This window comes from Chrysemys picta, chromosome 16, assembly GCF_011386835.1.
Source record: "Chrysemys picta bellii isolate R12L10 chromosome 16, ASM1138683v2, whole genome shotgun sequence".
In the NCBI taxonomy this organism is placed as follows: Eukaryota; Metazoa; Chordata; order Testudines; family Emydidae; genus Chrysemys; species Chrysemys picta.
The window spans coordinates 9,857,705-9,870,641 of record NC_088806.1 but is presented as its reverse complement, the minus strand read 5'-3'; the positions used below and the strand labels follow the sequence as shown (position 1 = coordinate 9,870,641).

Genomic DNA, 12,937 nt, shown 5'->3' with positions numbered 1-12,937 from the left:
TCCTGGGCTGCCAGGGCTGCAGGATTTGGCCAATGATCAGTCAAGGTGCTACAAAAACAACAAGGAGTCTGGTGGCACCTTAAAGACTAACAGATTTATTTGGGCATAAGCTTTCGTGAGTAAAAACCTCACTTCTTCGGATGCATAGAGTGAAAGTTACAGATGCAGGCATTATATACTGACACATGGAGAGCAGGGAGTTACTTTGCAAGTGGAGAACCAGTGTTGATAGGGCCAATTCAATCAGGGTGGATGTAGTCCACTCCCAATAGTAGATGAGGAGGTGTCAATTCCAGGAGAGGAAAAGCTGCTTCTGTAATGAGCCAGCCACTCCCAGTCCCTATTCAAGCCCAGATTAATGGTGTTGAATTTGCAAATGAATTTTAGTTCTGCTGTTTCTCTTTGAAGTCTGTTTCTGAAGTTTTTTTGTTCAATGATAGTGACTTTTAAATCTGTAATAGAATGACCAGGGAGATTGAAGTGTTCACTTACTGGCTTATGTATGTTACCATTCCTGATGTCTGATTTGTGTCCATTTATTCTTTTGCGGAGGGACTGTCCAGTTTGGCCAATGTACATGGCAGAGGGGCATTGCTGGCACATGATGGCATATATGACATTAGTGGATGTGCAGGTGAATGAGCCCTTGATGGTGTGGCTGATGTGGTTGGGTCCTCTGATGCTGTTGCCAGAGTAGATATGGGGACAGAGTAGGCAACGAGGTTTACTACAGGGATAGGTTCCTGGGTTGGTGTTTCTGTGGTGTGGTGTGTAGTTGCTGGTGAGTATTTGCTTCAGGTTGGGGGGTTCAGACAACCAAACCAGGCTGTGCTGACTGATGTAACAATCTATTGCATTCCAAGGTTGACTATAAATCAGATCATTCCATTCACCCAAGAGTTCAACTTTAAGGGCATTTTGTTTTCTAGTTCCAATCAAATCCTGTGCAACAGCGTTATTGTTAACTCATCACTTGGTCACTTTACATTCACAGGTTCAAAAAGTTGGCAGGTCTAAGTCTTTCCTCCCACACCAACATGAAAAAATCAGTGGCAGAAAATGCTCTAAAGCACCTCTGCTGCCTTGCACGACAGACTGGGGAAATACACGATGGAAAGTGCTTTTCTCTCTCCTCCTGATACTGGGTAACATTTCTGTCTGTCCTTGAGATCCTGCCACAGGGACAAGGCTTGAGGATGCAAATAACATGTTAAGGCTTCATTGGTTGGTACATTCCTTTACTTCTTCATTTGTGATAAGGGTGCATAAGCTCGAAATAATCCAGCTCTGACTTTCACACCGTAGGCAATTTCCAGGCTCACAATAAAAAAAAAATCTTTCTTTCTAACCTGAGCAAGTTGAAGCGAGTCATTGTGAGATGATAAATACAGAGCCCCAGGATGACTTTCTTTCATCACATATTTTGAGAGTAGATCACATTAACTGGGTGGGTCTCCTGCTAGGCAGTGTCTGTCCAGTGGCAGCACCCAGTGTACATTCCCCATTTACAAACTCATCTCCAGTATATAGGCCACTGAACCTAGCAAGCGGGGAGGATCCCAGTGGTCGGGCTCCTGCCTGAGCAAGCCCCTGGGTCCCGAGCCTGGCAAGTCAGCTGGCCTGGGACAATTGTGGGGTTTTAATAGTTCTGTAGACATACACTTGGTGTCAAAATCCCAGCTTTCTCCTCAGGAAATGAAGCCCTAGTTCCCCACGTGACAGGCAGGGATAGTCACCGCTATACTCATGAGGTCAGAACTGCCAACTGCCCCTGCACAGGGACCTAGGGGAAGAACTTGGGCAGCTCCTTGGCCAGCTGTGGCTGTCAGGAGACCCAGCGAGGCAGGAGTTGCTCTGGGTTCCAGGCAGGGGGAGATTAACTGGGAGAAGTGGGGAGTTTGTCTCTGATTTACATGGAGCTGTGCCAGAGAGGAGCCTGTAGGTCACATGCTGGGGGGCTGTCACAGGAACACAGGCTCAGTGCTCTGGAACAGCTCTGAGTCAAACCCATGCAAGAGCCTTGTCAGTGTGACACCCCCAGCGCACGCTCTCACTGGGGGAAACCTCCTTGGCTTCAGCACCTCCTGGGACCGACCTGGGACCTTTCAGCACCCGTTCCATGTCAGGAGCTTCCTGCAGTGAGTCCACCTGAATCGGACACATCGGCAAGCCTTACACCCACCCCAAGGGGAATCATGCAGCCACAACTTCCACAGTCACCATCATGGGCAACGGGTGGACCCCCACTTCGGGGAGGCTAGTCCCCAGCTCTACCCATTCTTCCCCCCCATGGACAGAGCCCTGAGACCCCTTACCTCCTCTCGCAGCCCAAGGCTCTGCCCCCCATTGTGGCAGCCCCAAGACCACCTGCCCCCTTGCAGCCCAAGCCTCCCTCCATGGCTGGAGACCTGAGACCCCCTGTCCCCCATGCCTGGAGCCGCAAGACCCAGTCCCCCCCTTACGACCCAAGCCCTGACACCTCCCCTGCACAGCCTGAGACTCCCCCCCCCCCATGATGGGAGCCCCGAGACCCCCTATCCCCAAAGCCGAGGATCCCCAATCCAGCCAGAGCCCCGAGCCCTCCTCCAACAATCTGCGCGGAAGACTCCTTGCTTCCAACAGCCCAACCTCAGCCATGCCCTTTTGCTCCTCTTCTGTCCTTTGTTCTGTTTCCCTGGCAACCTGGCTTCCAGCTCATTCTTTGTTCTCCAACTCATCCCAGCCAGCTGGTTTCTTGCAGCAGGTACACCAGGGCCACCAGTTGCTAGGATACAGAATTTCCGGCCATTGTCTGGGCCCAAGCAGCTAAACAGCAGCCACACCTGCCCTTTAGGGGTCTCTGCCAAGATTAAACACCCTTGTCCCACCACCTAGATCAGTGGTCCCAAAACTTTTCAGGATCATATCGCCCCTTACCCCTGTTCATGCCCCCCCGAGTCATGGTTGGGAGTCGGGCAGCAGCTACAGGGGAAGGGATGCAGACAGGGGTAAGGGGGCTGAGGCAGGGGCCAGAGCTGGGGTGGGGGCCAAGACCAGGAGCGGAGCCCCCAGAGTGGGGCTGGGAGTGGAACCCCAGGAGCGGTGTTGCATCCAGGGCCAGCAGCTGGGGCTGGAGCCAAGAGCGGAGCTGGGTGGCTCTCTCTCCCCACGCCCCATGAGGGCTGGCCCAGGCCCAGTTGCATCCCCCTGAATGTTACTCCATTCCCCCTGGCAGGGTGCATCACACATTTTGGACCTCTGACCTAGATAATTGTGCAACACATAGGGGAAACTGAGGTATACACAATATGCACACAAAACATTCAGAAAATTCCCACTTCGTCACAGGGGTGTCAGTGGGGTCTGAGCTGGGCAGCAGCACAGGGAAAGTGGGGAGAGTTCCCTTTGAAAAAATTAAACTGCAAAACATCCCCCTGTGTTCCTGCAAAAGCCTCTTTTTTTATCAGTGGCATAGCCAGGTTCTAACATCAGGGGGAGCGAACACAAAAAAAGGCAGCACCCTACATATCAAATGACTAATTACATGCTTTTTAAATTCGTTATACATATTTATTTGTAGTTAAAGTAAAAACACAAGAATGATCCAGCCACGTAAGGGTTTGCACAGCCGGCATTTCACAGGAGAACTTTAGATTAGACTTAGATATACTTTAGATTCTAGAAAGTAAATCACAGAATACAGTAGTTTGTAATTGTCACCCCTCGCCCCCGGAGCAGAGCGGCGGCTCGGCTGTGGCAGAGTCATTCCTCGGGCTGCCGCTGCTCGCGGAGAAAAGAGAGACCACAAGAGACCACTGAAGAGAGACCACAAGAAAAAAAACATCCTCCCTCCCCCCCCTTTTCCATCCTTCTCCATCTTCTCCACTGGCACCAGCTGGGCTTCAGAGCCACCAGGAGCTCTGCCCACCAGATTGTGGCTTTTGTGCTGTTCTGTCAACGTCTCCTTGGATGTCCTGATGTGAGAAAACAGAAAGCTTGGAAGCCGTGTTAACTTCCAAGTGACAGGTGCCTACTGTAGTGCTGCACGCTTTGTTTCCAGCCAATAGTTCCCTTATTTCTTGGTGGCATATTAATTATTATTAATAACCAGTCCAGTAGAGCCTAGAAGCCTCACGTGAAGTCAGGGCCCCACTGAGCTAGAAGCTGTACATATAGGGTACGTCTACACTTACCTCCGGGTCCAGCGGCAGGCAATCGATGTTCTGGGATCGATTTATCGCATCTGGTCTAGACGCGATAAATCGATCCCGGAAGTGCTCGCCGTCGACGCCGGTACTCCAGCTCGGCGAGAGGAGTACGCGGCATCGACGGGGGAGCCTGCCTGCCGCGTCTGGACCCGCGGTAAGTTCGGACTAAGGTACTTCGAATTCAGCTACGTTATTAACGTAGCTGAATTTGCGTACCTTAGTCCGAAGTGGGGGGTTAGTGTGGACCAGGCCATAGAGTACAAAGAGTTTACAGAGGGCGGACGAAAGGAAGTATCCCTGTGATTCGGGGTCTGTTTACACTGGAAAAGGGAGGTGTAATTTCCGGCTTGTGTAGACATACCCGTGCTAGCACTGATCAAGCTAGCGTGCTAAAAATAGAAACGGAGCCACAGTGGTGCAAGGGGATAGCCATCCTGAGTGTGATCCCACTTGAGACCCTTGATAAGCACTCAGGTGACTAGCCCCTCCTGGCAGGGCCAGCACAACCCATTAGGCGACCTAGGTGGTCACCTAGGGCGCTACAATGTGGGGGGCGGCGATCACGGGTATTTCGGCAGCGGGACCTTCCGCCGCCTCTGTGGGGGGGCGGTATTTCGGGGTGGGACCTTCCGCCGCCTAGGGCAGCAAAAAAGCTGGCGGCGCTCCTGCCTCCTGGTGCTCATGCCATTACATTTCTATTTTTAGCACTCTAGTTTGATCCGAGCTAGCACCAGTATGTCTCCTCCAGCTGGGCATGATGCCTCCAGGTCCAGTGTAGACGTACCTGCAGATGGAGAACAGAGGCACAGTCAGACTAAGTGACTTGTTCAAAGTCACCCAGGGAGTCACTGGCAGAGCTGGGAATTGAATGCATGTCTCTTGCTTCCATACAGTTGGATTGCCGCTTCACCTGGAGGTCTCAGGACAGTAATAGGCTGATTAGGCCTCAGCTGGAGTATTGTGTCCAGTTCTGGGCACCACATTTCAGGAAAGATGTGGACAAATTGGAGAAAGTCCAGAGAAGAGCAACAAAAATGATTCGAGATCTAGAAAACATGACCTATAAGGGAAGATTGAAAAAATTGGGTTTGTTTAGTCTGGCAAAGAGAAGACTGAGAGGGGACATGATAAATTTTTTCAAGTACATAAAAGGTTGTTACAAAGAGGAGAGAGAAAAATTGTTCTTCTTAACCTCTGAGGATAGGACAAGAAGCAATGGACTTACATTGCAGCAAGGGAGGTTTAGGTTGGATATTAGGAAAAACTTCCTAACTGTCAGGGTGGTTAAGCACTGGAATAAATTGCTTAGGGAGGTTGTGGAATCATCATCACTGGAGATTTTAAATAAAGGTTAGACAAACACCTGTCAGGGATGGTCTAGATAATACTTAGTCCTGCCACGAGTGCAGGGGACTGGACTAGACGACCTCCTGAGGTCCCTTCCAATCCTATGATTCTACTGTTGTAAATGTTCTGTGTCCCATGAGCATGAGCCATTAGAGAGCTGCATGTTAATGTAGTGCATTGTGATGGGATCACATAATGACTGTGCCCCAGGACACACCACAGTGTCCTGCAGTGAGGCATCATCACAACTAAAGATGCAAACAATTCAACACAGTATCATGGTGCCCTGGCTATCATGCCAGCAGGATACCATTGCTTGCCATTGATGCACTTCATGCATTGTGCTTTATAGAATACATCCATACAGACAGAGAGACCATTCATCCCAACCTGAAATGCAGCTGCTTCTGGGGTGGAACTTGGCAGCCAATTTGCACCACAACAGTGTGACAGAGGCAACAACGTGAAAAAATGTCTCCTCCTGTCACAACTGCAGGGGCAAGATGGGTCAGCAGGATGCAATCGCCCACCCTGGCCAGGACAGGAGGGCTAAGCAGTGAGGAAGTGGACTCTTTAGTGATCACACATGGTCAGGACGTTGGTTTTAAGCTTCCTCTGAGAGATGGCGGCACAGTGTCCCCTGAGCATCATGCTGCGGCGCTGGTTCAATACTGAGTCCGAGGGAAGGTCTTGGCCTCCTGCATCACCAGCCCAGGAGCGAGAGCTCACCCAGGACGGCTCAGGAGGTGTTTGTCTTCCCTGCCACGCGGCCGCCTCGCTCTGCATGGGGTTGCTGGGGGCCAACGGGGCTGCTGCTCCTCAGTCCCCTCTCGCTGGGGGGGCTGCGCTGCTGCCCCTTCCCCTTCCAGCAGAGCCCACCCCTGCCTGGGCGGCGTGCGCCAAGCGGGGCTCGGCTTAGCAAGCCGGACAGCTGCGAGTGGGTGGGAGCCTTCTCCTCCTCCTGCCCGGGAGCCAGGCAACCAGCCACTGCCGCGTGCAGCCCCGGAGCGAGCCGGGCTAGGGATGCAGGAGGGTGGTGCGGAGCCGAGAGCCAGCCAGCAGCCGCACACAAAACCCAGCTCCAGACTCCGAGTTCAGAGCCCAGTGCTGGCTGCGCGGAAAGGCGCCACTTTTGGAAAATGTCCTCAGGGAGAGCGGCTGCTCCCCCCAGCTACGCTACTGTCTTTTATCCCTTAACCCCTTCCCCATGAAAATCTCCACCCCTGCCCTGGCCCACAGAGACCCCCCTCATTCCAATGCAGTTTTTTAACTTTTCTTACTTTTCCTTGGCCTTCTACACACATTTTCCCCATCAAAATGATCAAGAGCTTTTAAAATGAGAATAAGAGAAGAAACTAAATCAAAACCAAAGAAACCACTATCAACCTCCCCACCACACACAGTTCGGGTCTGAATTTTTCTACTGAAATGTTGAGGCAATAAAACTCACACTGCTACTGTCCAGAAAAGAAACCTAAATCTCCCATGAACTACAGAGGACATCTATTATTGAGGGGGAGGGATAGCTCAGTGGTTTGAGCATTCACTTGCTGAACTCAGCGTTGTGAGTTCAATCCTTGAGGAGGCATCTGGGGCAAAACCAGTACTTGGTCCTGCTAGTGAAGGCAGGGGGCTGGACTTGATGACCTTTTTGGGGTCCCTTCCAGTTCTATGAGATAGGTATATCTCCATATTAAAAAAAAAAAAACCCCCCAATGCTTCAGCTCCTTTTGTGAGATTTCCAGCTGCCCAATATTGCTGGTGTTCCAGGGAAGCAATTCTTGACTCCTGTAAGCATTTATCTCAGCACCGTTCTGTGCATCACAGGTTTCTCTAGGAAAGGGCAGTGAAAGTTCTAGGGTCCAGCGATCCTCATTCAAATCAAGCTAGAACCTAAGAATCCTTTCCCAGGTTGTGGGAGGGGAGACATTTCAAAGAGCTCTCTGAGCTGTAGCACGTGGCTAAGTAAAGAGAAAAAGCCTTATATTCCCCCTCTGCTTTGGGTGCTGAGTTTACTCCTGAAGCCTCTGTCACCCATGTAGTGCCCTATGGCTCATCCCTAACCCTTGATGCTGCTCCTTTCTATAAAATGTGAAAGGAGCGGAGGCAGTGCAGGAGCCTTCTGGGGACACAGATCTGAGACTTTGGGAGAGAGAGATTGTCTGAGACATCAGAGTGCTGTAAACCATGCAGCCACCCCCTAAATCAGGGGCCTGTTCCAGCCCTGAGTCTGGGCTACCGGGATCCCTCCCACAGAGCAGGGTGCCCACAAATTGCAGCCTGAAAATAGGCATGTGAAACTAACTCCTGTTCTCCCTGACAGGGTCTGCCCTAGACCAAGTGGCATCTCAGGCAAGAAGTGTCTTTGGTGCCCCCCCTCCATATGTTAAACCATTGAATACCTTCTTTTTTATTGCATTTGTAGTTCATTTCATGATTTCGATGCACAATTTTGATGCATGATTTTCTGTATCATATAAGACAATAAATTTTCATGATAGGATGTGTAAATCTGTATAAAAAAATCATTTCCTTTAAGCATATAGAAACTTTTAATTTTAACAGTAACTGAAATGTACTAACATCTAGAAATGGAACTGTCACCAACACAGGGTGGACCAGTATTAAATAGTGTTACAGTAAGAGACAGCGTTAGGATGTTAACCCTAGGCCTTTTGTTCAGAGATTGATTGTCTCGCCTTTCCCCTCATGAACTGAAGCGCAGCATTAGAGAGATCCAAAGACTAGTTGATGACATTTCCAAGTGCTAAAATAGCAAGCGATGTCAGTCTTGCATTGGCCATTGTTGATTGGAGAGATGTTTGATTGAGAATAAGCTTCAAGGTGAGAAGCAGCAGGCCAAAAAGACCCCCCTGCAGATGCTGAAGTATCTCAGTGGGGAGAGTGTTAGACTGAAGATCTAAAATCCCTGGTTCAATCCCAGACTTCAGCATGTTCTTTCATCCCTCTTTCTGCAGCAGTGGGCTGTTTCCTAGAAACACAGCTGTGCCTTTATCCAATGCAATTTCCTCATTTTGGGCTTTGCTGCAGGAAAAGACAGCATTGGCTTCTGCACCCAGTTGGCCCACCTGACCTTTTTCTCTTGCTCTTTCTCAGCAAGGGGAAGAAAAAGAAGCTCTCCTTCAAGCTGGAGTCACAAGGATGACTTCCTGAGCCCCGGCTCCAGTCCTCTGCTCTTCCAGCTGACCCATCTATAACAATGCGGTTCTGGCGGGACCCAACTGAGAGTGCCAATTCAGGACAAATTACTTAAAACAGGGCAGTTACAGCCCAAGGCTGGGGTTTATCCACCTCTAAGGCAAACCAAACCAGCCAGAGAAGACTTTGGTCTCACTCCACAGGCTAACCACAAGTCACACAAGCAATTCCCTTAGACACTCCAGTTTCCCAGGATCACCACCAGTGCCACTCGTTATGGGGACAAATGGTTATGAAAATCAATACCCCAATAAAAGAAAAAAGGTTCTCCTGATCCCAAAGGACTAAGAACCCGACCCAGGTCAATATACAAATCAGATCTTACCCACAAATCATGCTGTTGCCAATCCTTTAGAATCTAAAATCTAAAGGTTTATTCATAAAAGGAAAAAGATAGAGATGAGAGCTGGAATTGGTTAAATGGAATCAATTACATACAGTAATGGCAAAGTTCTTGGTTCAGGCTTGTAGCAGTGACAGAATAAACTGCAGGTTCAAATCAAGTCTGGAACATCCAGAACTGGGATGGGTCAATCAGTCCTTTGTGTAGAGCTTCCATTTGTAGTAAAGTCCCTCCAGAGTTAAGAAGCAGGATTGAAGTATTTTCCAGGTGTAAGAATACCTCTTTGTTCTTACTGTGGAAAATTACAGTAAAATGGAGTCTGGAGTCACATGGGCAAGTTCCTGCGTACTTTGCTGAGTTACAAGGCATATTTGCCTTCTCTCAATGGGTCCATTGTATAGCTGATGGTCCTTAATGGACCATCAAGCAGGCTAGGCAGAGCTAACACCAGCTTGTCTGGGATGTCACCCAGAAGCACAGCATAAGTTTGAAATACAGACAGTATAGAGCCAATATTCATAACTTCAACTACAAAATTGATACACACATATAGACAGCATAATCATAACCAGTAAACCATAACCTTCTCTTAGACACCTCATTTGACCCCCTTTATACAAGATTTGGTGCCACTACAGGACTTTGGTTGCAACCATGTTCTATATGGTCCCAGATTATGTCAATAACGTCACACCATCAAAGAGTTGCCACCATTTTCTCCAGGTTCACCCATCGGTGTGTGCCAGGGTGAGCACCATCAAAGTGCATGGAATTTGAGGGGCAGGGCAGGGCAGCACACTGTGATGGAGTTTCTGCAGTGGTGATCACATTTGCCTAACATGCAAAAGGGCCTCAGCCCAAAACCAGGCAGAAACATAGTGACTTCCTTTTCCCAGCTCCCCTTGCTGTCCAGCAATGCACTGCTCCTTCTGCCACTGGCCTGTCCCTGGAATAACCCCAACCCCCGCACAATAGAGGGTGGTGACATCAGTGGACAAAGTACCTTGGTGTCAGCCTGGGGAATCTAGAGGAATTAGGCCAGTCGCCTTTTGAATGCTTGTGGGTTGGCCTCCTCTGCCCTTGGAGGTTGGCCTACGGAGGCCGGCTCTTCCTGCTGGCCTCCTTTGTGTGACTTGCCAAAGGAGGAAGTGAGGCAGGAATGGGGCGATAGAGGAAAGTCAAGCTGAGGAAGGCAGGGCAGAAGCTAAGCGCATCATTGCGGCTAAGTGGGGATAGTAAAGTGCCACCATTTGTTCTGCCAAAGCCTGGGGAGGTGTGGTTGGCTACTGGGAGGTAGAATCCTGTGCCTGCCTCTTTGCATCCCAGGGATGGCTACTGGCAGTCCAGGACAAGAAGTGGGATTCTGGGTGGAAGGAAAAGAAGCAATGGTATGTCCTAGTGGGCTGCTTTCTGGCAAGATGGTTTTCCATTTTAGGCTTGGGAGGAGCCTGCGAGCTGTGGGTGGACTTGTTCCAGTGAGAACCGCTGCTCTTGTCTTGCAGACCTGGGGGCCCAGTGACAGCTTGCGAGGGGGCAGGTGCTGGCTTGAGTGAATGGGATATAGGAAACCCCAGCCTGCCCCTCCAGGGCCAAGTCCACTGCTTGCCTCCTGCATTGTGACATCCAGATTTAAATCTTCCTAGAATGTGCTGTGGCTTGTGTATTAAGCCTTCGTGGTTTGGCCTGGCTGTTGCCAAAGTAGCTCAGTTGGGAGTGCATTAGATATATGATATGAAAGTTTCTGGTTTGATGTTAGGCTTTAGCAGACCCCTTCACCCTGGGCATGTTGTGCTGGGCTTTCTTCTGGTGTGCAGCTGTGCCTTGAACTCACGAGTTCTCCTAATTTCAGAGGCAACACTTGCAGAGGGCGGTGTGTGGGGTCATGTGCCCCACCTGGGTTAGCTATCGCCTGCTACATCATGTGGTGCTGCCAGGCTCCCTCCCTGCACAGCAGCTGCTGGAGGGGTAAGTGGAGAGGGGCTGCCTTTGCTGCTTCCTCTCCCTGCATTGTTCACACCTGTGAGGGGCTGTTGATCATAAGGGGGTGGGGGCTGAACCCTGAAATTGCCCCCCCCCTTTCAGGAGACACCAGTCATCTGTGCCTGGTTTCCAGCTCCTCAGCCAGAGGAAAGAGTGGTATTCTGCACCTGAGTGGCCAGTCCTTACTTTCTTTCTCATGAAGGGGAGGAAAAAAGAATCTCTTTTTCAAACCCCAGTCCTACGATTGACCGAGGTGTGACTTTCTAAGTTCCTGCTACAGTGGAAGATTTAGAGTTAGTGGGGCCCTGTACACATAAAGTCCATGCAACAATCCCCTTTCCTCCGAGCACTGGTATGTCTCCAGTGGTTGTTGTCCCCTGGTAGCAGGGAAGGAAGTTTCAACCCATCCAGGAGACCACAGCCTGGCACTAAAGTCGGCTTCAGGCTTCTCCTCTCTCCCTTCTTGGAATCAAGTTCATGTTGTTACCAAGAGTTAAAGCAGCCGGAACCCCCAGAGTCTGGATCAATGTCACAAGCTCACAGTGTCTCCATGGAAGACAATTTGTTACATCCCAGATGAGTGGAGTTATATCAGTTCTCAGCCTGAGTCCTTAGGTCTTAATCCTGAGGATATTGTCCCATCATGGGGCCATTTCCCACCTCTCTTTCATACAGAAGCACAATTTTCTTTGCACAGACACAGGAACAGCAAGATCTTTCTCTGTCCTTTGTGCAAAGCAGGGTGGCAAATTCCATGGAAACAATGGACAAGCAGTGGGCCCTGGGCACATCCAGCCCTGGCCGTGAGATGTTCCCTCCCCTCTTTCTTTATGCCCCTGTTGTTATTTCATGGAATGTCTGGGATGGGGAAAAAGCTGAGTTCACTCCAGGTGGAGGGGAAAAAGAAAATCTCAGGGCCTCAGGGAACACTCAACCCCTGCTATCAGGGTCACTGAGATGCTGGGGATTTGAGTAGGAAAGGGACTGTCTGAATTGTCAAATGGGGAATGAATAAAAATCTGCAACTAGATTCACCTCATTAATCACTGACACAGGCTAATCGTGCTGCAGATAGAAGGGAAACCGGGAGCGATTCTTTACTGTTCAGCCGTGGAAACAATGACCCAACTGCACTGCAGTGAATGTGCTGGGGAAAGCTGGACTTTAAAGGCAGGTAGAACTAGTAGATCCTCAAAACACCTAGAGCTCCCCCAACCACTCCTGCCACCAGGGTCAGGTGTTGAGCTATTCACAGCGCCTCTCCCGCCCCCATTACCTTCCAGCAGGGGGTGGCAGCACCCCCCACCCAATGCAGGGGAGAGGGCTGATTGTATCTCTGCACCCTGAGTCCAGGGCATGCACTCTCTCTGCCCCACACATAGAATCTGACCCCTAAGAATCAGCAGCCTCCAGGACAGCAGGTTTGGCCCTGAGAGCAGGGAATGTGTCCCCCATGATGCTTTTAGGCCACTGGATGCTCTGGAAAGAGGAGGGTTCTGAGTGTAGCCCATAGCCATCATAACACATCTGGGGATGTAGCTCAGTGGTAGAGCACGTGCTTTGCATGTATGAGGCCCTGGGTTCAATCTCCAGATTTTGTTTATTTTGACCCTGCTGCTTTGCTCATGCCCAGAAGGGATATGGTCCAGCAGTCTCCCTGCATGAGTTTCAATCCTGCTCAGTGAGGGACAAGTGCCAATTGCATGGAAGGTCTGTGGGGGTTTCTGCTCCTAAATCACCTCGATATGTTTAAGATTCCCACATGCTGTGCTGCTTTAGACAATGGTAGATGAGAAGGGTGAATCCTCCAGCACTGGAGGGAAAGATCCCATCTGCACAGACTGAGAGGCAAGGAAACAGA

General features: G+C 50.2%; 1 protein-coding gene and 1 non-coding gene across 6 annotated transcripts in view; both read left to right on the top strand.

The window, feature by feature from the left end:
* The window catches only part of LOC103305723 (zinc finger protein 501-like), a 262,606-nt gene that overhangs the window by 164,778 nt on the left and 84,891 nt on the right, over positions 1-12,937 (top strand). The window lies entirely within an intron of this gene.
* On the top strand, positions 8,416-8,487 carry TRNAF-GAA (transfer RNA phenylalanine (anticodon GAA)). The gene has a single exon. It is a non-coding gene; the product is annotated as a tRNA-Phe (tRNA).